Source organism: Coturnix japonica, chromosome 3, assembly GCF_001577835.2.
Source record: "Coturnix japonica isolate 7356 chromosome 3, Coturnix japonica 2.1, whole genome shotgun sequence".
Taxonomy (NCBI): Eukaryota; Metazoa; Chordata; class Aves; order Galliformes; family Phasianidae; genus Coturnix; species Coturnix japonica.
Genome location: NC_029518.1, coordinates 84,952,060 through 84,975,701, shown reverse-complemented (window position 1 = coordinate 84,975,701; position 23,642 = coordinate 84,952,060). Strand labels below are relative to the sequence as shown.

The 23,642-nt window shown below is 36.9% G+C and overlaps 1 protein-coding gene across 16 annotated transcripts in view; it reads left to right on the top strand.

The window, feature by feature from the left end:
* MYT1L (myelin transcription factor 1 like) overlaps nucleotides 1-23,642 on the top strand; it is a 277,706-nt gene that overhangs the window by 156,591 nt on the left and 97,473 nt on the right. The window lies entirely within an intron of this gene.

Genomic DNA, 23,642 nt, shown 5'->3' with positions numbered 1-23,642 from the left:
ATTGAAGATATTTGGTAAACAAGTCAGTTGGCATGACCTTGATAAACCAAACAAGGATAAAAAATTGAAATCAGACCTAGAATCTATCTGGATTCATCTCTTTTTCTTCTCTCTCTCTCTCTCTCTCTCTTTTTTTCTAAAGCAGTGTTTTTAATTTGTCTTTATTGTTCTGTGTTCTTCAAAACCTTTGAAATTTCTACAATGCTTAAACATCACATAAATTAAAAACTTCATAAATGCAAATGAAGACAGGTCCTAAACCCTCCTGTAATACTCACAGGACAACTCTATCCATCTTAACCATGGAGGTGAATTTCACATGTAAAACTTAAATCAAGTTCTTACTGAAAAATCTTGTTCCATTTCCAGTCTTCTGCCAGTTTTTTTTCACGCAGTTCTCTTGATCGTGTGTTACCAAGTAAAATTTGGCCTTGCTGACATGTTGGTGCCATTGTGATTTCTGTTCTCTAATGAATTTCATAGCTAAATGAGAGCTTCCGAACACTGTGAGTTTGATCATCTGGTTAGGTTCAAGGGTCGAAGTGTAAGACAAAACCATTGATAATAAGATTACTGGATTCAAATACTGCACTATAGTTATAGATATACTTACTCAAGATGCTGAACTATGATACGTTGAGAGTTCTGCATTAAGAAAATATATTAAAATGTTTACTGTTTACAGTTGTGTTAATAATAGCATTATGTTACACATATGTACATGTGCTTTAATTTTTAAATTAAATCAATTTAGAACTCAGTATTTAAATTTATCTGCAATGTGAATGTTTGACACTGTCTTGCACTTCTGTATAAAAAAGTATTCATTTACTAAATTGTTCATATATTGGCTTCTCGTGGAATATTTAAAAAAAAATATCAGTGTTTAAGCTCAGGGACACATTAATTTTTCTTGTGTGTAGTGCATTTCATTTAACATATTTTAGACAGCAGACTGTTTTAAATGGCTGATGTCTTGGCCATGTGAAGAGAAATGTGTTTGAACTACTGTTAATTTCTCCTGGAACTGTTAAGATTTTTTTCACTATTGACTTATTCAGATTTTAAAGCATTCATGGTGTTTACACTTAGAAGAATGCATATTTAGTGCCAGATTTGATAGCTGATTCATAGTGAGGACATGGGACATGTTTTTTATGAATTAAATGGAAATTACATAGTTGGACTTTATGATATTTGTAGGTTCCTTCCAACTTCTGTTCTGTTTTCTCCTGTTTTATCTTGCCCTATCCTCTTCTGTCCTGTTCTATGCATTCATGTTTGAGGCATTTATGTGAACAATGCAGAATAGTGAGCTATCAGTCCACTTGGTGCTAGACATGTTGTTTCTTAACAATGAATGAAGCTTAGGAACAAATCAAGAAAATACTTCCAAAATTAAAACAAGAAATTGGTGTTTCTGATACTAAAATTATTTTGAATTATATTTTTAAAATATGAAGCATTTCATGTTTTTATTTAGATTTAATTTTCTAATCCTTTTTTTTAATCATAAAAAATGATAATCTTTTTGTGATAGTTTGAAGGATTTGATTAAATTAAACTCTGATATAGGAGGATGAGCCAAAACCACTCTTTTTGAAACTGTTAGTGATTTCTCATTTCAAATCATGCTTTTCTTTCTCCAATTTCTTCATGTAAATACAGCCTTCATCAGTAATTAATGAATGGCACCAAATCCTTCTATTCCTTCAGAAATTTAACAAAGAACTAGCAGTTAAATGACATGATTATAATGTCCTTTCTGGCTACAAGATTGCTACTACATTCATTTCTTTATGTTTCATGGGATTTACACGCTGTTTTCAAAACCAATAATTTTGAAACCACACAGAACAAAATTCTTTAGCGAAATATATATATATATATATATATATACACACACACACACGCACACACATAACTTTTCTTCTGAATTACACAAACTTTTACCTGTGCTTGTCTGATATTAGCTTTTTGGGGTAGGGAGAAGGGAAAGATAGAAAGTTTGAAAGGATTACAGGCAGGCTTGAGGCATCAATTCCATACTTTGTTTTCTTAACATGACTCTTGTTTGCCAGTACACAAACAGACAGAATCTTGGAATTGTTAATTAAATGAAAATATAGGGTGGATGTAGAAAAAATAAAAATTGGAAATTCATCAAAAATTATTTCTTCTTAAGAATTCTTAAGTTTTTTAAATTGTTTTTTTACTTCTCCGATTGCCCATCTACCAATCAAAATGTATTTAACTAACATATGTCTCATTTGGTGTAGAAACAAAATTTATTTTCTTAATAAAATAAATACACCTATATGCTAGGTGTATTTATAATCACCTATTACCTTACAATACACCTATTTCCTGAAACAGAAATTTTTTCTTTTCTTAGTCCGATTACCTCATAATTAAAGGTTTTAAAAAATCTTGAATTTTTATTATTTATCTTTTTTCCCCCTAAGTTTCTGTTTGGGTAGGAAAAACCATCCAACTTTTCTTCCAAAGAAATCAAACTATCTTAAAAATTTTATGTGTTCAGGTGCTGTCTAACTCAATTCCATTTAGGCCCACATAGTATTTTAATGAGGTTAAGACCTTTCCATTCAGAACATCAGACTAACTCATTATAAGAAATGAAATACATTTGCTTTCACTAGATGCATTCAAAGCTCTCTAACATTATTCTGTTTTGAGGTATTTTTTAATGACATTATGAAGTCTGTGTGATTTTTGGTTTTGTTTCATTTTCAATTTATTTTTGTTAATATAATTTTGTAATACCAATATTACAGTGAAAACAGTGTTCAGATCCTACGTTAAACTTCAACTGAAACAAAAAGATCCTTTCAGATTTTCAGGCAAATTTATGGTATGAGACATTGTTCTGCTGGGAAAATATCAAGTAGAAGTCATGGGAAAGTTTTATCAATGTTTCATTATGAAATTAATTATGAATGGGCTGCTGACAAGTTCACAGGTCTACACCATAACTGTGCAATGCTAGACTTGGCCAAGGAAGCAAGCAGGCCTTATAAGCCATTGAGATGCCAAACAGAATTGTGGTTTTAGGATAGGATAAGAGTGGCAATGGCTTATTGCATCATTTCCATCTTTTTGGATTTTTCTTTGTAGAAGATCTTACTGTATAATTAAACATTGCATGACAGTGAATGCTTTGCTCTGAGCTCTTAAGTGCAGTGTTTAATTTAGCTTGCTAGTTGGTCATGCTATCAAGTCAGCTAAGATAGACAGGCTGCTCTGCTGGGCAGTTTTAAATGCAAGATGCTAGCGTCTTTAAAATTGACTTGGAGAAAGCATCTCTCCCAAATGACTGCATACAAAGCTAAAAAGCATCCCAGTTTTGGGCATTAAAGGGAAATTCCCAGAATTAAGTGTGTTAAGAGCAATCTTATCATTTTTTGCATTTTAGTAATACCTAGAAACTTGAAGAACCATGGGTTCTTCAGCATTATCTAGGATGAACAGCATGAGGCATTGCCTCAGTGTTGCACTTCACACAGGTACCATTTGTATTTTCAGGCACCTAAGATCAACTAGAATATGCAGTTAAAGAAAGGCTTATCATTGCGGGAAAAACCAACAAGAAAGGCATGAGTTGTGGAAGATATGTGAGGGAGGGAGGAAGGGAGAGAGTGGCATAGACCCATACTGGTAATTGTGGAGACAAATTGCACAAAAGCAGAGCCTCTCCCTGGGCCATACTCCTAATAGTGTTTATTTTATTCCCTCAGTAGCTCTCCAGGTCCACTATGGAGAGTGGCATGATAATGAACAGTGCTCTTATGCTTTCCAAGCTGTGTATTATTTGTGAATAATAAATGTGTTGCACATCCTTTGAATACTTTTAGCTGTGATCAACCCATCTCAGTATATTGCAGGTAAACATTGCCACTTGGACTGTGCTGTCAGAACTGTATTCAGTATGTGTGTCAGTTAAATGTCTGGAGAAAAAAAAATAAGATTTGAGTGTACTTGCATTGTGATTAGAAGGAACTTGGCCAGTTTCATTACTCAACTTCAAAGACGAAAGGATTCACATTCTATGTATACAAATATGAATGTAAAAGCAAGTCCAACTTTGTGTCCAAGTTATACAGGTAAAAAACCCAGAGGTACTGTAAAGTAACTGAGCACCAACTGTGGCCTGTTATGTACCAGGTAGATGTGACTGATGACTGTAAGCACTGCACACTACTGTGTTGTGATGCACTTAGCTTTTGTGCAATGGCCTATTTTAAAAGCTTCTTAATGTTGTTGTTTAAACTGTTTCTCCAGTAACAAAAGCAATTAGATTCTGTAGTGGACTAATCACTTGCAAAATACGACATTCCTTAGACAAAAGTGCGTTTTAATAAATGTGATTCCTAAAAAGAATCTAAAGCTGGTATGTGGAACAGTATGCATTAATTTAGGATTCTTTTAACGCATATACTTTGTGTAAGTGTGAATTTGAAAACAGGTAAGAACCGTTGTCTGAAATTTTATTCTGAAATGTTATGTATCAAATTTAAGTGAAGAATGAATTATTAGTGCCAAATGACACACCCTTCAAATTTAAAATGGAAATACTAATAGAGCTCTCGCTATTTAATGAATTTCAATTTGATGAAAATAAGAATTCAGGTGAGGTAATGCAACCCATAGATTTCACCTACCAAAAAATTGTCCCCAACTTGCCTTCTATTCACATTACATTTGCATGGGGTTATTTTCATTAATCACTGGTGAAAAGAAGCAAGTCTCATAAGTGAGGAGAGGAGGGCAATGCCTGGATCTGTAGTGTTTGAATTGTCCCCAGCCTTATAAAACATGTTGCATTTTACTTTACCAACAAATGTCTTGAGATCAGCCAGCTCTTTGTTGCTTTTTGAGGCTGTATGTTTCTACGTAATACATTATGCAGACAGAATTGTTTTGATTGTCTTTTAATTTTTGAGCGTGAGATTTGACACTCGATACAACAGATTTATCTAAATCTATAAATACCTTAGAGTTCAGCATTCTTCTGATTATGAAAATTCCCCCACACCCTTGTGTTACCTTGGCATTATATACCGTAGTTAAAATTCATCTGTATTTTAGAACAGAGTGAGAGAAATAATTCCGACTCCCAAACTTCAAAATTAAAAGACTAAAATGTCTCTCTCTTATTAGAAAATTATTGAATTTCTCTGGCTTGTTGTGCCATATTTCTTATTCAGATTTTTTCGTTTCATATACCTTTTCACCCACCAGTTTGATTGCCATGGCTGCAGCCGTGGGTGAATAATTGCCTGTCTTCACAGGAGCATGTTCTGGAGCTAAAGTCGAGTGCTTGCTTCCTGATGTATGCCTCATTTGAATTCTGCCGACAGCCTAGGGGCTGTATTATTCATGCCTTGACAGATAGCACTCACTAAAAGCATTGGAACAGGGCCAGGTACTGGCAGAGAGATAGTGGAGCATTGCAACTTGCAACTGAGAGGAGCATCTATAATACAAAAAAGAGAAATCCTCATACCTCCCTTTTACTAGTCTCACTTTGATGGAAAATTCATTTGCATCAAAATAAAATACCCTAAAAATAAATGCATTTTTTTCTTAAACCATGCTTGAAAGTTTAACACAATTTTCCACATTTAATTGCAAAGCTGATTTTAATTAGTAAGGCCCTGCATGTGAAAAATGAAGATTCACTTGGGTGAGTGTAACACATTGCAGTGTCTGCTGAATGCTCTAATTAATGTATGGCTGCTGTACAACAGGGTGCACTGTGGGATATTTATGAAAAATTCTGTGCACGCAGCCAGTCTATCTGTATTTTAGTTCTTGAATCTGCAAGAATAAATTCCTTTTCCCCCTTTATTCTTTATGAGGATATCATTGTGCATGCCATCACTCCATCCATAAACTTTATGGCATGCTTGTCCTTTTTAGTTTTTGTCAACAATATTATAAATCAGAAATGGGGACATACATATTTTAACATTAATTCGATAGTAGAGCATGGTTGCGTGATGTGCAAAACCCGAGGTCCACCGATGCATTTATGTTAAAGCCACACCACAAAACAATGAGGTCCTTATTGTTCCCCCCTTATGGTACTGTAAAAAATCCCACTGAATACTGGAAGTGTTGAAACATGTATATTTATTTCTCTCTCAGCTGATAGCCAAACTTCAATATAATGTTAAATAATGATAAAATGATCTGCAAGATATTTACCTAAGGATAAAAACGTACTCAGGTGATTTCTTTCATTTACGTAATGTAATTCACCATTCAGGATTTGTAAAAAACGTTAATAAATGGAGCTTCATTGCTTTGTTAAATCCAACTAGAGAAAAATAATTAAATAAGCAAATAAATAAATAAAATGAAAGAGCATGGGGATTTTCAAGCAGAACGCTGCAAACAATAAATAAAGGTGCTGACAGAGAATCCATAATGTATTAGAGATCTGTATTGGCTGCTGTCTGGATTCGGCAATATATTCTTTGTCTGATTGTTGATTGATGATTAGGAAGGTACAAAGTTGGGTCTGAAATATCAACCAGATATATACCAGAAATTGGTGTGTGGGTCTGCATGCTGGCAGCCATTGTCTAGTGTTTCCTATACGAAAGAGCCACAGCTTAATTCCTCATAACCCTTTCTGTATTGGGAATAGCAGTTTCAGTGGCGGCAGGTTTCCAGGTCTTCATGTGCCAGGAGTACTAGCCTAATAAAAGAGGGTGTTGGAGGGGGGGAACAAAAGAAAGGCAGGAGAGTGTTGCCCCAACACATAGCTTTCTGCTATGGATCCCTAGGCTTGTACGTTATTAAATGACATTGAAGTGATGGGTGCTGAGAACATTGAGGCAGCAGTCCACTTGCAGCTGAAGTGTTTTCTGTGGAAAGGTCTACTTTGAGGCTTTGCTGTCTTTTTTTTTTTTTTTTTTTTTTTTTTTTTGAGCTCACCCAATAGTACTGGGGAGATAATTTCCTCAGGAAGATCTTGGAAGTAGCGACATACATTTTTCTTTTGCCTATGGGAAATTTATTTAGTTGGCCTGCTAAGATTGTTTTCTTCTCCTAGCAGATAAATTGTTTGAATAATTTGTGCTTTTCTTGATGGAACAGAGGATCTACAGAGTTTATTTACATTTCATCTACATATGCCTCTGTTACTCCACTTATAAACAAAGAGATAATTTCAAGCATCTTAAGATGCAAACAAAGAAACATATATGGGACCCAAAACTCTGTCTCTCATATTTATGCTTGCTTTAAGCAAGCATTGACATCAGAGGAATTCTAACCTCATACTTTCTGAATAAAAACCTTTCTTTTTAAGATAGAGAAAAAATAACTGATTTGTAATGATATAACAGTTTTGCATTTAGAAACAGCTCCAGTTCCCCTATTCCAAATTTTGTGAACTGCTTCTTTTTATTCTGTGAATTTCTACCTCACATACTTCTATAAAAATACTGAGTCTGAGGTTTAAAAAGCTCAGAGTATTTAAGGCGTCTGTTTGTTATTGTGCATTTTAGAGATGACACAGTCATAGGTACTAGACTTACACTAAAACAGAAGAGTCACGAGTAGCTTTATACAATGGGCTCTGGGTACTGTGGAGCAGCCTACATCCTCCTTATCATCATGTTTTCCTGAGCAGCTTTTGTATCATTGAGAAATGGTGTAGTCAAAAAAGAAAGTCAAGGCTCTGGGGACAGGAAAAGAACTGATGTATGCTGGCAGCTGGGTTGAAAGGGAAATCAATTTTGTTCTTTGCTCCAATATCCACACTAATATGACTATCATAGATGACTTGGAAAAAAAAAATAAATTTTCTATTGGTGGAAGCATGCTATCGAAGAATACCACTGCCCTAAAACCTTATGCTCTGCCTCAGTCAGAATGATCTCAGTTTTGCCAGAATCACTAATACTTGGCAGGGTCAGAGTGGTAAAAGATATTTCTTTAAAGTATTCAGTTTTTAAGAGAGCAAATGTTTCAGTATTACCTGAGCTAACAAAAGGATATAAAGGTAACAAGAAATCAAGAAGCTTGCTAGGATACAAAGAAACTAGAAATGAATCTCTGTCTAACTTCTGCATGAGGTTTTCACTAGACCATGCTAGCAGAATAGTCCACATTGATGGATATGCAGAGCCACAGTGTTGATAAGGGGTCTGCAGCACAGCTCCTCGGAGGAGATGCTGAGAGAGCTGGGACCATTTAGTTTAAAAAGAGGCAGATCAGAGGAGATCTTATACATGGATATCTAAAAAGAGTGTGCAAAGAGGATAGGACCGTGTTCTTTTCAGTGATGCCCACTGCCGGGACAAGAAGCAATGGCCACAAACTGAAATAGAGGAGCAAGAGGCATTTATGTGCTGTGTAAGTGATGGGAGCACTGACACAAACTGCCCAGAGAGGGTGTGTGGTCTCCATTTTGGAGATCTTCAAAAGTTGCCTATACAGCTGCTGCTGTGTATCCCTGCCTGAGCAGAGGTTTAGCAAGATGGACCCAGAGGTCCCTGTCAACCTCATATGTGTTTCAATTTTGTGATAAAGGACGGAAATGTAGCCTAAAACTGTGAAGAAGAGAATAAAAACACACTTATAGGAAAAAGTCAGTAAAGAATAGTGGGGGGTTCGTGTTTTTTGTTGTTGTTTTTGTTTTCCAAAAAAATACACTGATATGTCTTTAAAGACTTACATTGAAGTTCTTCAATAAGTTGAGACAGTTCTTTCAAAGACTTCACTTCTTATTAGTGGTTGGTATGAAGTACTGCTTCTAGTAGTGTCAGCTCAGGACAGGGAAAGGAGAGGTAGTCCTGAGACATCTTTGATGATAATAATAAATCTAAGTAAATATATCCACAGTACAAAGACAAATGCCCAGAGGTTAGATATCTCCTGACGATGTCTTTAGCACTATACAGCTCAGGACTCTGTAAAGTCTGATTGCTTTAACCAGATAAGTAGACCTACCATATCAGGCTACTCACCTGAATCACCTTCCCAGGCAAATTCTGAAATTGACTGATTACATGAAAGAGGGATTACAGAACTCTACACCTTTTTTTTATTTTTATGAATCAGAAGTGCTGCACTTTTGAGTACAAGTGGTAGGTATGGGGAAGTGGCATAATGCCACAGAGTAAGATTCCTGTGACAGAATTCAGGCTTCAGTCTTAAGTCAATGATTTATTGTAAAATTTGTAATGTTGCAAAGCTAAATGAGATAGAACAGGATGTGACTGTCATTAAGAGCCAGTATCAGCCCTTTATAGTGGTTGGCTATAAGTTCAGGTCCATGGGGCTTAGAACAGATACTTCTGCCATCTTTTATTTTATTTTTCCTTCCTTCCTTCCTTCCTTCCTTCCTTCCTTCCTTCCTTCCTTCCTTCCTTCCTTCCTTCCTTCCTTCCTTCCTCCCCTTTCCTTCCCTCTTCCTTCCTTGCCTTCCTTCCTTCCTTCCTTCCTTCCTTCCTTCCTTCCTTCCTTCTTCCTTCCTTTCCTTCCTTCCTTCCTTCCTTCCTTCCTTCTTCCTTCCTTCCTTTCCTTCCTTCCTTCCTTCCTCCTTCCTTCCTTCCTTCCTTCCTTCCTTCCTTCCTTCCTTCCTTTCCTTCCTTCCTTCCTTCCTTCCTTCCTTCCTTCCTTCCTTCCTTCCTTTCCTTCCTTCCTTCTTCCTTCCTTCTCCCTTCCCTCCTTCCTCCCTTCCCTTCCTTCCTCCCCCTCCCTCCCTCCCTCCCTCCCCCTCCCTCCCTCCCTCCCTCCCTCCCTTCCTCCCTCCCTCCCTTCCTTCCCTCCCTTCTTTTTTTTTCTTTTTTTTTCTTTTTTTTTCTTTTTTTCTCCTTAATATAAAGTAATGAGCTGGGCACTAAATTGGATGAACAAATAGTGAATAAATGCTTTCTCTCCAACTGGTGCTCAGTGAGGTAATATGAGGTGTAATATGCACCTGCTACTGATTTTCATCCTCATAATGTCTCCAGGGGAAAATCTTACCTGTTTTTCAAACAGGGAGTAAGCCTTCAGAATAAAGGCTAAAGCTAAAAGCTGTCATGCATTTTACTTCACCTTTTAAGTCTTCAAGTCCAAAATGAGGACCCTCAAGTTCCCTCTCTTATTTGTGTCTAACTCTAAAGTCAAAGCAGACGCGTAACTATAGAGTCGAGGAGTGGAAAATCCCCAGTATAGGAAATAGCTTCCTCCATTCCAAATTCTGCATCCAAATTCTGCTGTGTGGTAAGTGCTTACATTTCCCTAGGTAGGCAAAGAGCTATCGTACTTCACTGGGATGTTAGAATTCCACCGTACAGCTCTGCATAGAAACTGAGAGCTGTAATGTATTAATTCCCTTGGTAAACAGCAGTTCATGACTTTGCTACCACATGACGAATCTGCGTCACAGCCAGGAGTTGAGTCATGCCTCTGAATTCTACTCCAGTGCTTTTTACATTAGACCATCCATCTCATGTTGAAAGTTCATTTATACAAATATTAACAAGTAAGTATTTGTTATTGAGTATCAGTAGTGACAATAAGCATATGCTAGAAAAGATGATGCACTCTTTAATTCATAGGACTTGCTTGGTCATGGTATTTTCTAAGATTGTCAATTAGGATTAATAGTGTCTTGTTTCTTAATAACTGTAAGAGGTATTTCAGGAGAAAAGGACAAGCAAATAGTCACCTCTACAAGCATTTATCATGACATATGTGATAAATATGCTCTGGGACATGAGTCTTACAGATATTTGCATGTCACTAGTGACCACATAAAGAAAAAGTTTTTGAAGCAAATTTTTTTGAGAATTCTCTAGATATCCTCTGCTTAACGAAGGGAAATTGAAGATATAAATTCCCAAGTAGATCGGTGGCTGCTCTGCAGTCATCCAGTATTACAATAACTATATTTTATCATTATAAAGCTTTTTGAACTGTTAATTTGAAATCAATTGACAAATGTTAACACAGTGGCCTCAGCGCATCTTGTGATTTTAAGTATTCTATTTCAAATGACACTAAGGGCCATATTGCTTATGATGTTGAAATGCATTTGCAATAACACATTGACTCAGAACTGGTCATAGCAACTTTGGAAAAGAAAAAGCTTAGGGAAAAGAAGAGATTGAAAATCTCTGAAGATATAGAAATAACTCCAACAATGTAATTGCATGACTTTATTTCAAGAAGGACTTTGGAATTAGCAGTTCTGTTTTTTAAACCACAGACACTTAGCCCTTTTTAGTTTTGTGCAGTATAAGGTATTTCTGTCCTTACGGTCTTCTGTCCCTTCCCCAATGGTGAGCTAAAAATTTCTTTTAGTGCTACTGGCAAGGAAAGTCTATTACTTTCTGAGTCATAGTACTGTCTCTACAGCACCTCGGTGTTCCTTGGATTTACTGACACACTCAGAACTGACGTGCCCTGGCTTTGCTTAACTCGTGACTTAAAAAGAGTCTTTAAGAAATCACACAGAAAGACAGACTCAGGAATTGAGTCACAATTATAAAACAAATACCATTTTAGAAAGAATACAAATAAAACCTGACTACTTTTTAAACTTCATGTCTTAGATATCAGGCCTGCTGCTTCCAGTTATTAAAAGGATGTAGGAGGAAGGACTGAACAGTTAAAATGGTATTGACTAGCTTGTTTAAAATGTCAGCATTTAAGCAGTACTATAAAATGGGGAAAGCATTCAGTATCGACTATGATTGTGATTGTTCAATGAAAATTACAGCTGTCAGTCAGATTTAGAAATCATGGTCCACTGGACTGCTTGGGTAGAAACACATCAGAACAATCATGGTTAATTAAATTTGGTAATAAAACTTTCACCCCCCCCCCCACTTCCCCCCCCCACACACACACACTTTTCTGTGTAGACTATGGATTAAAGGCATCTTTTGCATAAGCAGGACTAGAATCTCTGAGTCCATCTGGTCCAACCCCTGCTCAAGCAGTGACACTGAGAGCGGGGTGCCCAGGCAGTCTTGGAACATCTCCAAGGAAGGAGATCATTCTTACCTTCTGAGCATTATGGACACTAAAATGTTTTTTGATACCTGCCCCACCTTCTATTTAGAACATACACCTGCTACAGAATGAGAGAAGAAAAGCATTCCACCATTACATTTCTGTATTTGATTTGCACAGAAATCATTTACTTGTCTAAACCAAAATATAAGCACAAACCTCTAGAGTGCAACTGAATGAGAACTTTGGTACTGAAATGTAAAAGAAAGATCTGTAAAAATCCTGAGTGCAGTTGATAAGACTGGTAATAGAAGACCCATTTATGAAAGCTCAGCGGTGCTGCCAGCTGTGTAGCTCAGTGCTTTTTACTGTCTAGAACATTTGGGGTTTGTAGGCCCATATTGTACCCAGAATTTCCTAATCCAGAGACAAAGAAGGCTTTCTCTGGTCACCCTATCATACAGGACATAACTGATTTCTACAGCATAGCCATCATGTCCCCTTTCTGGACCGGCTAACCCAGGAAGCAACAAACTCCATGAGTTTCTCCATCAGCCTGAGAAACAAGGGCAATGCTAATTCCCAAGCCAGAGTCTTGCTAAAAAGACAGTGAATGCTGTGTAGGATGAGGTTATCTTCTGCCTATGCTGTGGACAGGAGGGAGTTCTAGGTTTTATAGAAAGAACAGAAAAGGAGAGAGAAAAAAACAACAACAAACTAGGCTGGTGATTAAAAGAATCCTCTAGAGAGACCAGATTTACAGCCACAACGAGGAAGTGATTTCAACAGTGTTCATTTCATGGTGCTTTGTATTTCCTAGCATAGTTATATCACAGTGAGCATTGTGACCCCTATGGTCACATACTTATATGTTGCCTTTGGGTAATTTATTCAGTGAGGAACTTGGTCATCTAAGCTTAAGTATTTTAAAGTTAAGTTTGATGGCATTTAACATCTTCCCTTGATGATCTGTGCCCCAAGTTATGTAGGGACCATTTTCAAAAATGACTAACGCATTGCTAAATGCCTTTCAATGAGACATAAGTTTTAAACATCCAGTACATCAAAGTATTCAGATAATTAAAAGCAGTTGTTGGAGTGGTATACATTTTCTAAAAACTTGCCTTTCATCTTTTAGAACAAAAAATCTTATTTATGTTCTTGCCATATTCTCGCTATACGCTTATTCTTCCAGCCATTTCCCAGTTTTATGTTTTCACTTTTGGACAGTACGTCATTCTGGACCTTTCTCTTTTCACTCACTGATCCTTGCTACCTTTCCTGTCTCTTTGTCTTCAAAACTAGATGGCTGATCTTCAGAGAAGGATAACTGCCTTATTTTCCTGTGAAACCTAGCCATAGGAGGTATATTGGCAGCAGATTTTCAATGGAAACCGCATTTCCACCCACAGCCCAGCTGCCACATTTAAATCACGCTGTGTGGGGCTTCCACTCCCTTGGGAGGCTATTTTCATTTTCCTCCAGAGACTCTTCTCCAGTCTAATAGAATTCACTGTCAGATATAATAAGTAATGTTATATACCGTAATATATATATATATATATTTTTTAATTGTGATATGAGTCAAGTTGAAGCCTCACTATTCTGGACTGGAATGTGATGGAATTTAATTATAATTTTTTTGGCCTGAATTGACATCTTTCCTTTCATCAGATATATCAAAATGCCTAAATTAAGGGAAAGGCTCTTATCTAGGCATCTGGCTTTTGGAGTAATGTGATTAAGCCAGTAGGTAAGCTTTCATTTTTAGACCAGAGTTTTCCTAATTATTCTAATCATGAATAAAGCCATGAGAAAAAAAATGAACTGAATGTCAGAGAGACAGTTTTGTTCTCTAATTCTGACAATACATTCAACCAATTTATCTGAGATAGGTGAGCTTGTATCTTAGTGGAAAAACTGCCTGCAGGACTCCCTGATACTATAAGAAAGCAATCTCCGTGTGCTGCAAAAGGAGTCTACTTTGGTTGGTTGTTAGCACAAGCAAATACACACCTTACAAGGTGTAAGTCATGGTGGGTGGATGCAGCATCATTTTCTCAGAGGGAAGAATAATGCTCCCCAATAATGGCCCTCTACTTCTATATGGTTGAAAATACTAAGCCATTATACTTATGTCTCTTGATGAATGTGCCCTATTACTGCCACACAGAGCAAAAGTTACGGCAGGACTAATGTGTGAGCTTAGAAGGAGCCTTGAATTTCTCTAAAGCATCTCTGATAGAAGTTGCTGATGTTCTAGCAATAGTTGAAAACTAAATAATACTGAAGTAGTCTGTGCCCAAGAGGGCTACAAGCTTATGATCTTTAACAAAGAAGGGCAATACAGCTGACAAAGAGTCTGGAGTACAAGTCTTACAAAGAGCAGCTGAGGGAACTAGGATTGTTTAGTCTGGAAGAGACTCAGAGGAGAACTTATCACTCTACAACTATCTGAAAGTTTGTTGTACTGAGGTGGGAGTCAACCTTTTCTCCCAGGTAACTAGAGATAGAATGAGAGCTAATGGCCTGAAACTGTACTAGGGGGAGTTGGTTTGGATATTAGAGTCATAGAGTCATAGAATGACGGGTTGAAAAGGACCTCAAAGATCATCTAGTTTCAGCCTCCCTGCCATGGGCAGGGTCACCAACCATTAGACCAGGAAAAAAAAATGTTCTCAGAAAGAGTAATAAATCATTAGAACAGAGAAGTGGAGGAGTCACTGTTGCTGGAGGTTGGTGGCACTGAGAGAGTTGGTTTGGTGGTTGGAGTAGATGATTTTAGTGGACTTTTCCAGTCTTTATTTGTTGTTTTGTTGTTGTTGCTGTTTTGTGTGTGTTTGTATGTGAAACGCATCAAGAATAAAGGCACCTTCCAAAGATAATGTAGAGAGTAACCTTTTAGCTCCTTCTTAATCATATTGTTTGCTAAATGCATATTAATAATGGTTTACATTTTTTTTCTAAAGAGAAGTAATTATAGCTGCAGCTTCATAATGCAGTGAAGTGCAGGGAATGCTGTCATTTCCATTCTATCTTAGATTAATCATGTTGTCCGTGTGCAAAAACCCACATTCTTTTTCCTTTTTTCAAAATAAAAAGATTTAAACATCTCAGTCTTCTTGCAACCAGAACGTAGAATATTTCACACTTGAATGACTCCTTACCAACCATGCAGTACAAAGACCAGTGTTCTGTAGCTTGTGCTGGAGGTGAGAATCCAGTACATAAGCACTGAAGTGGTTGCAGCTTGTATCGTTTTGGTTTTGTCATTTTTTTAATTTTTTTTATTTTTCCTGTATTCCAGAAGTTAACTGATGACAGACACGTGCTTGCATTAGAAGGCTGGCCTGCAGTATTATTTATTTATTTATATATTTTTCATATTCCCTAGCCGTTAGCTTTTTGGATAAGTAAGAAACTTACTGATATAGTTAGAGGAAAATTAGTGTACAGTATTTCTTACTTCTGTGTCATTCTCGTAAAATGAAGCTGGGAGCCAGTGCTATTGTATTTTTATGTAGAGATGATGGGAGTATGATAGAAATCAGGAGCTGACAGTTACATTGTATTAGCCTTATACTAGAGATACAGTAACTGATAGCATACTCTGTTACTCAGTACATAAGTACATGCTAGAATGATAGTGGGACCTGCTGTGTTGTTGTTAAATATGATCAAACAAGTTGGTGTCTGAGGGTGTTGATTGTACTAATGTGTGTCTGACCGTGTTGTTAAATGATTGACAGTATAACAACGTGAATCATCTTTGATGTCCAGCAGTTTATTTCTCTTGATTTGTGATTGCTTGAGCATAGCGTGCTGAATTTCTTAAAAGCAATTGCTTTTAACCTGTTGAAATAGAAATGTTTCATATAGTGTCCAAGGTTCAAACATCGTGACTATGCAAAGATACATTATAACTGATGTATGTACTCTTGCAGCATTTTCTAACCCTTTCAAATTGGTGAATGATTTATGCTGAAATTTTCCCATTTTATATTATGTTATCATGAAGAAAAAGGAACCTTCCCTGCCCTCTGCTTGTAAAGCAGAGTTGTCATTACCACTGAGTTGAAAACACAGGAGGCACACAAATCTGGATGTCATGGCAGCTTCTAGATACTGCTTTGATTTAGCTCAAGGTAGCCAACCTCAATTTTATATGAGGAAAAAATAGAGGGTTTTTATTCCAGTTTAGATGTCTAAACTGGAATATAAACTGGAGTGGAGTTTACAATTTGACATTATTACACAAATCAGTGTTCTCTGAGTTCATGCAAAAAGGGTCACTGGCATATTTCCATGTTTACATATTTAGGTTACATGAACATAAACATCGAAGTATTCAGAATCAATAGCCACTTAGAAAAACTTGATTATGTCCATTAATCTAATGAATCAGTATAAGACATGAAACCTGTTCTTGCACTATCGTAGTGTCTTTGATCAGTCCCTGTATTCAGAGGTCTAGTAGTAAGATGTAGTCCGTTGTGGCTTTTGGCTCCTGGGCAGTCGAGTTGGGTGTAAGATTTGAGTGCATCTATTGCTTTGTCTGATACATATCGTGCAGCTGTTCTTGAAAAGATAGGTGCTGGAGGAAGGAGAATTATTCATGTTAAGTGATACAGTAGTTGTGCAGAGAAGGTAAGCTTTGGTTTTTTCTTCATCAAAGTATTGTGTAGCCTGTTTTTAAAATCTGCTAAGTATAATCTTTGTTGGAGATGGACATTCAGTAGTAAAAACTATTTATCAAATATGTCAGTTTCCTTAGTGGTAGAAATGTAAGTTAAATTACCATTAACTCTCATTATTGTTAGTGAAAAGAGATATTCAAAGTGTCTAAGAAATGTGAGATTCCACTTTCTCTGGACTGACTAAAAAGGGAGCTTAAGATGACTTGTATAGATTTAGATTTTAGCAGCCTAGAGGGAAGTGAGACATGAAGCCCATCCATGACATCTTAACTCACGAAGCAGTCAGGTATTATATTGATTTATTTACATAAATAGTTCTAAATAATTTACAACTGTAGGGCATGTACTTTGATAACCTGTGCAGCCAAATAGGCTCATGATTTGTTACATTTGTTTTTTGCACCTTGCTTTAAATGAACTCTCCAGAGCTGAGCTTTTTCCTTCATATTTGTGCTCCACCATTGTGCCTTGTTTTTCTTCACTTAACAGCTATTAGAGTTAACTAATTGAATAAACCTATTGTTTAAGTGGATCAATTATTGCAAAACTAAAACTTCCTGGCAGTTTTCTTTTCCTGTAAGCAGAGATTTTCATGATGGGTGAAATGATCTCTTCAGTCAGAGGGTAGACTTTCTAGTAATTTGCTGCTGTTCATCATGTGGTTCAGTTACCCCATTTTGAGGCCTTAGTGAGTTAGATTGGAAAGGTGCTGAACATTTAGGATGCATAGGATCCAGATAAATAGAAGATATTTTAAATTTGAACTAAGTTATTGTGTCTGTATTAACTACATCAAAAAGTTCACTTGGTTTTGTTTAACAGTATGCATTTAGATTTTTTAATTCCTTAAAAAACTTTTAAATTTTGAGCTCAAAATACCAGTTCATTTCACTTTTGCCCAGTGTTTTATATTCCTGTTGTTAGTCCAATGCACTTTTTGTGATACTGTTTTTAGAAGACACTAATTATTTAGGACTTATTTAGTTAAATCATTATATATACCTGAGTAGATCTGTTGTATATTTGTGGTTATTCATATCCTTAAAAAGGCTCTGAGGTGCACAAGGATTTAGTAGGATTTTATAGCTCTGTGAAGTAAATAGCACATCTGCTACCTTTACTTTTTGAGATCCAGTATGCTCCTCTCCTATAGAGAGAGAGGAGTTTCACCTCTCCTATGAGGAAAGGCTGAGGGAACTGTGCTTGTTTAGCTTGAAGAAGGCTCTGGGGATACTTGAAGGGAGTGTTTAAACAGGAGGGGGAATGGCTGCCTACAAGGGTGGATGATGATAGGACAAGGGGGAATGGTTTTAAAGCAGGAGAGGTTTAAGTTCACTATTAAGAGGAAGGTTTTCACTCAGAGGGTGGTGACACACTGGAACATGTTGCCCAAGGAGGTTGTGGATGCCCCAATCCTGGAGGCATTCAAGGCCAGGCTGGTTGTGTTTCTGGGCAGCCTGGTCTGGTGGTTGGTGACCATGGACATAGCAGGGGATTGAAACTAGATGGTCATTGTGGTCCTTTTCAACTCAGGCCATTCTATGATGATTCAATGATTTTTGATTATTTCCATATTTTTTCTTACTTTTCAGTAAAGGAGTACATAAATATTAGAAATTCTAGAAGAAAGAAGAGGATGATAGAATGCAATCCATTTCACTCAGTCGTATAAGTCAAGTTCAGACAAGTTCAGATAAACTAATGATTTTCACTTAGCTCTAATACTGTTGTGTACGTGCCTAATCTGTACAACAAAATGAAGTAAATATGGTGTTTCTTGACACTTCGTACATAAAAAGCACTTCCTGCCTATGATAATATGATCTATTGAAATAGAAGCAGAAGCTCATAGCAAAGCCTGAAGTACAGCATAGCTGCAGAGATGAGATTACTGTATTTTAAATTTAGTTTTTCAACTTACAGTTTAAATAAGCAAACTCACAGTAACATGGTCCCACTTAAAAATTTATATATAAAAATAAGTAAAATGGAGATGGTTATACAGATTTTCCAATGCAATGACTCTGAGATAGTGCCTGTTTCCCACTGGAAAGACAGAGGTGAGCACAGTTGTTCTGAAAGCAGCATTAAATGTTAAGGTGCTTAGCAGTGCAGTGGTTCCAAGAAGGATACCTGATTCTGGAACAGTATTCAAGAGTCTGGTTCAGCTGCCTGCAGGTTCCTGGAAAGCAGAATTTCATTGCAGATGGAGTAAGCGTAATTTTAATCTGGCTGCTTGGAAGCACCAAAACATGTCGTAGCTCTGTTTTGTAATCTGCAAATAGCCATCTCTGTGAAACAACATCTCAAAAAAGTTCACATCCATCTTGAGCTTTGACCTGTTGCTTTTCTTATTTTCTCTTCTACAGCTTATTGGTTAGTGTGCAAAGTTCTTTGTCTCGGGCTCTACACTGGATGTTTTTGGGGGGTAGAGAAGTCTCCTGATGATGTGGCATAGGGAGAATAAAATGATTTCCTATGAAGAAAACTGTTGCTCAGTCGTCACTGTCTGCTGAGGTTATAGCTGTCTGTAGTGATGTGCCGTAAGTCATCATAAGCAGTAAGCAGTCATTTAAATAGGAAAAGGAAAATTGTCCTCGGCTGAAAAAGTTTGTTCTTGCAGTTGAGCAGGAAAATCAATAGGCTGGAGTTAATCTCTTCTGAATTTTTGATTCTTTCATTGCTATCAATTCAGTGGTCCAGCTTGAATGAGAGGGCTTCCTCTTCTTCCTCAGAATAGCATGTAGCTGGGTAGGGCATCCTCCTGAAGGGCAAGGAGTGTATATTCAAGTCATAGGATTTGGTGGAACCTAAGTATCATATTTTTCTGGTCAACTGTTACCAGCTGATAGTATAAGTCCTTTAAAGCTAAAGGTAAACACTCCTTTGAGGGTGATTTAATAGCATGAAGTATTACGCAAATTAATTAGGTTTGCACACTCTTTGAAGACTGTATTTGTTAGAGGAATTATCTGCAAAATGCCTTTTTTTCTGAATACCCTGAATGTCAACACATACAGATCTGGGAGCTGTATAGTGCAAACCAAAACAATACTTATGTTATTCAATAGGACAAATATAAGTGCTTTGGAAACATTCTGCCTGTAGCCTTAAGTAGAAGTCTGCTTCCAAGCAGATTTTTTCTAATTTGCTATCATCAAATTGTGTATGGTAAAATTTCACTTCAGTGCCACTTCAGATACATGCTTTATTAAGTGCTTTTTGATAACCTTAGAAGATGTAGTATATAGTACATTTTCAGGTTCTATTACCAACCAAATGTTATGCTTTACATTAAAATGAATTCTGACATGAAAGGAAACAATGAGAGCACTGTTTCTGAGGGTACTTTTTAGATTGCAAAAAAACAACAACGACTACAACAACTGTCTTAAGATTCGTTATTAGCATCCTTGATAATCTATGGAGGGAAACAGACTATCTAAGAGGAATGTTTCCTCCAAATATAGGTGTTATGTCACACGTTTCATATGTGTGGTAGTGTATAATCCAAAGGAGAATATTATTCACTAATCTGATTTGTAATATTTCACGCATTTCTCTGGTCCTATACAATATATAATCAGGTATTTTTAGTTGTCATAGCTATAAAATATTAATTATATTAATTATGTTGACATTAAAATTGTATTGGTTAAACAATATGTTTGCAATCAAGGAGTTCAACTCTGGGAAAGTGATGTGTATTTTCTGTTGAAGAAATCTAACAGTGAGTGACACTATATTTTTTAATGATGCAAAATCATTTGAGAGTTTAAAACATCCCATAAATCATCTTCTAACTAAGGAATATAAATTCATATATTATTTCTTCAATTATTAATATCTATATGTTCTCTTGGAGCTTATCGCTATGAAATTCAGTAACGTTCTTTCCACTAGAATTATTCATGATAAATTCTGAAAGACTGAGACATGCAGTCAACAAATGTGGAATATTCAGAAAGCCCAAGCACATATTCCACTGAAAGCTAAGAGAGTTAAAGCACGAGGGGAAAATAAGACAAACATTGCTGACGAGGGAAATAAGGTGAGCAAAAAAGAGAATGGACAAAGGCATACACAGCAGATAAATCAGTGAAGTCATTGCTTTGAGCAGGGATAAAAAAAGTCTAAAAACAAGTATAAAAGGAAGTGATCACAAAAGACAAAATTAAAAATGGGGAGAAAATTGCAGGTGCTAATAAGGATAAAAAATAACAGATTTTATACATACATGAGGAACGAGAGGTCAGTGAGAGAGACTGTATTCTCAGTATGTGATTGCAAGAGGAAGTCGGTGACAGATGAGGCAGAGACTGCTGGGAGGCTGAATGCTTCCTTTCCCTCGGCATGCTCTCCAAAGAGACCAAAGGGAAAATGCCAGAAACAGAGAAGTGTCCTGGAGGCAGAATCTGAAAAATTAATGAAACAAAGGCTGTGATAGCAGAACAGGTTAAAAATGAAAAAGAAAATAGGGCAGCTAAATAGTAGGTTCCAGCTCTGGTGTCCTCTTTCCCAGCTTTCTGAAAGATTTCAGTAATAACTTTTCAACACTCAGAGACTCTGAGGTCTATAGTATATGAGATAAATATGAGGTATATGGGTTTTCTAGCTGAAGAAGACTCTAGTATTTTAAGGTTTTACAAGAGACAGTATTTTAAAGGTTTTATGAAAATTGTCCACACAGTCGTAGCTTTGTAAACTAATAATCCAAGCACAGGCAAAAAACCAAATACAGGATTGTAGGCTAAATGGACAACAAACTGTACAAATTGTGAAAGAGTGGTCAAAAGCTGAATCAGAAGTACCTAGCCTAACTGATTTCCTTTGAAAAGTGCTGTGTTCCTTATTCCTTCTGTGTCAGTCCCACCCTTAAAATATACAACTGTTCATTTCTCTTGTAATTCTACAAGCAAAGACACTAAGAATAGATACATGAAAAAACTAATGTCCATTTCACAATGTTATCTGAATATCTAAGTTGCAAATAGTAATTATAACAACATCATGCCAGATCCAGCAGCTGACTGGCTGGCATTGATTTCCATTGCGGTTATGCCCTTCCAGTGGGACCTGAATCCTGAGTAATATCTTACATTCTCATATACTTTTAAATAAATGTGAAAAAAGCGTAAAGCCATTAAAAAAAATTACAAATGACAAGAAATCATGCTGACTATTTATTTTTACCTTTGATTAATAATATGTACCTTAAAATTCTTAGGGTTGTATTTATATGCAAAGTTTAAACAACAGTCCAAATCAGAATAGATGTAGTCATTATTCTGTTGTCTTCCTCCCCAGTTCCCAGACTACTGAAAATTTTAAAGGTCTGAATTGAAAGGTACTATTAATTATCTTGATGGACCAGAGGCTTTGCAGAGGGGTTTAGGTATATTGGAGCATTGGACGATCAGCAACAGCATGAAATTTAACAAGAATGACTACTAGATTTTGGGATGGAGTAACGCCGAACACAGGTGCAGACTGGGAGATAACTGCCTGTAGGGTGGCTCAGGAGAAACAGACCTGGGAGTGTTAATAGACAGCAGGCTCAATATGAGCCGACAGTATGCCTGGGCAGCCAAGAAGGCAAGCTGTATTTTGAGGTGCATTAAACACCAATCAAAAACCAGCCAATCAAAAGAAGTGATTCTGCCACTATAATTAGTGTTGGTACAACCTCAGTTTGAACACTGTGTACAGTTATAGGCTCCTCAATATAAAAAAGAAGTTAGGGTCCTTGGAAGTGTCCAGAGAATGACAAGGCTGCTAAAAGGATTTGAAGTCATGTTCTGTGGGGAGAGGCTGGCGACACTTGGTTTAGCTAGTCTGGTAAGGGGAGATTGAGAGGCAAACTCATTACTCTCTGCAAATGCTTGAGAAGGAGTGAAGAAAGAGGTGCTTATCTTTTCTACCTCTTATTAGTGACAGGGTGTGTGATAATTGCTCAAAGCTGTTTCAGACCAGACATTAGAAAAGGCTTACTTATTGATAGTTAGACACTGAAAGAGGCTTTCTAGACAGGTGATCATTGCCCTGTCCCTGTCCATGTTTAAGAGTCATTTGGATAATGCTCTTAATGATATGTTTTAAATTTGTGGCAGCCCCATAGTAGTCCAGCAGCTGGACTCAGTGACATTTACAGATCCCTTCCAAATACAACTATTCCGTTCTGTTCTGTTGCATTTTGTTCTGTTCTAAGTTATGATAAGAGAAAGAAATGAAATCTTGGGGATTCTTGAGGCTAACCCTACTCCCATCTATGGAAATAAAGATCAAGAATTTATGAAAATATCACTTAAAGATACTGACATTAAAGAAGCTACAGTAAGGGTAATATACATCATAAGGAAAAAAGATGGAAGTCAAGACAAGAAGGCATGACACATCCACTCAATAAATGTTACTTCTTAAATTGCATTGAATTGATGTACAGGTTTCTAAAACCAGGCCATGATCCATACATATATTTCAGAGTTGCAACCTGCTGTGCGCCTTAGTGAAACAGGTTCCTCTGTCACCATCCAGCCATTTCCCTGGGCACTACAGCACCTTGAAATTCCAATTCTCAAGAACTTCCTGCCTTCTCTCAGAGTTCCTTGTAGATGGTTTGGATATGCATCTCCTGAATTTTAATGTATATTATCACATACTGTGGTGCTGAAGTACTGCAAAGGGATGGGGTGAGGAGTTGAGATCAGTTCACATGGCTTCCTCTCTGCTCTGCATTACCCCTCATGTTCTTCCCCAGCTCCAGCATGAGCTCCCCTGCAAAGGCTGCCCCACAGGCTTCAGCTTCTTCCAGGGCACATCCCCATGCTGTGCCATGCTGTGATGTTTGTAGCACCTCCTCCCCTCTACGTTTCCTGACCTTGCTGGGTGTAGGGTTGTTTTTTGTACTCTTCTCTAACACTGCAGCGCACATGTTTTACACTCTATTAAATATGCTTTCCAAGA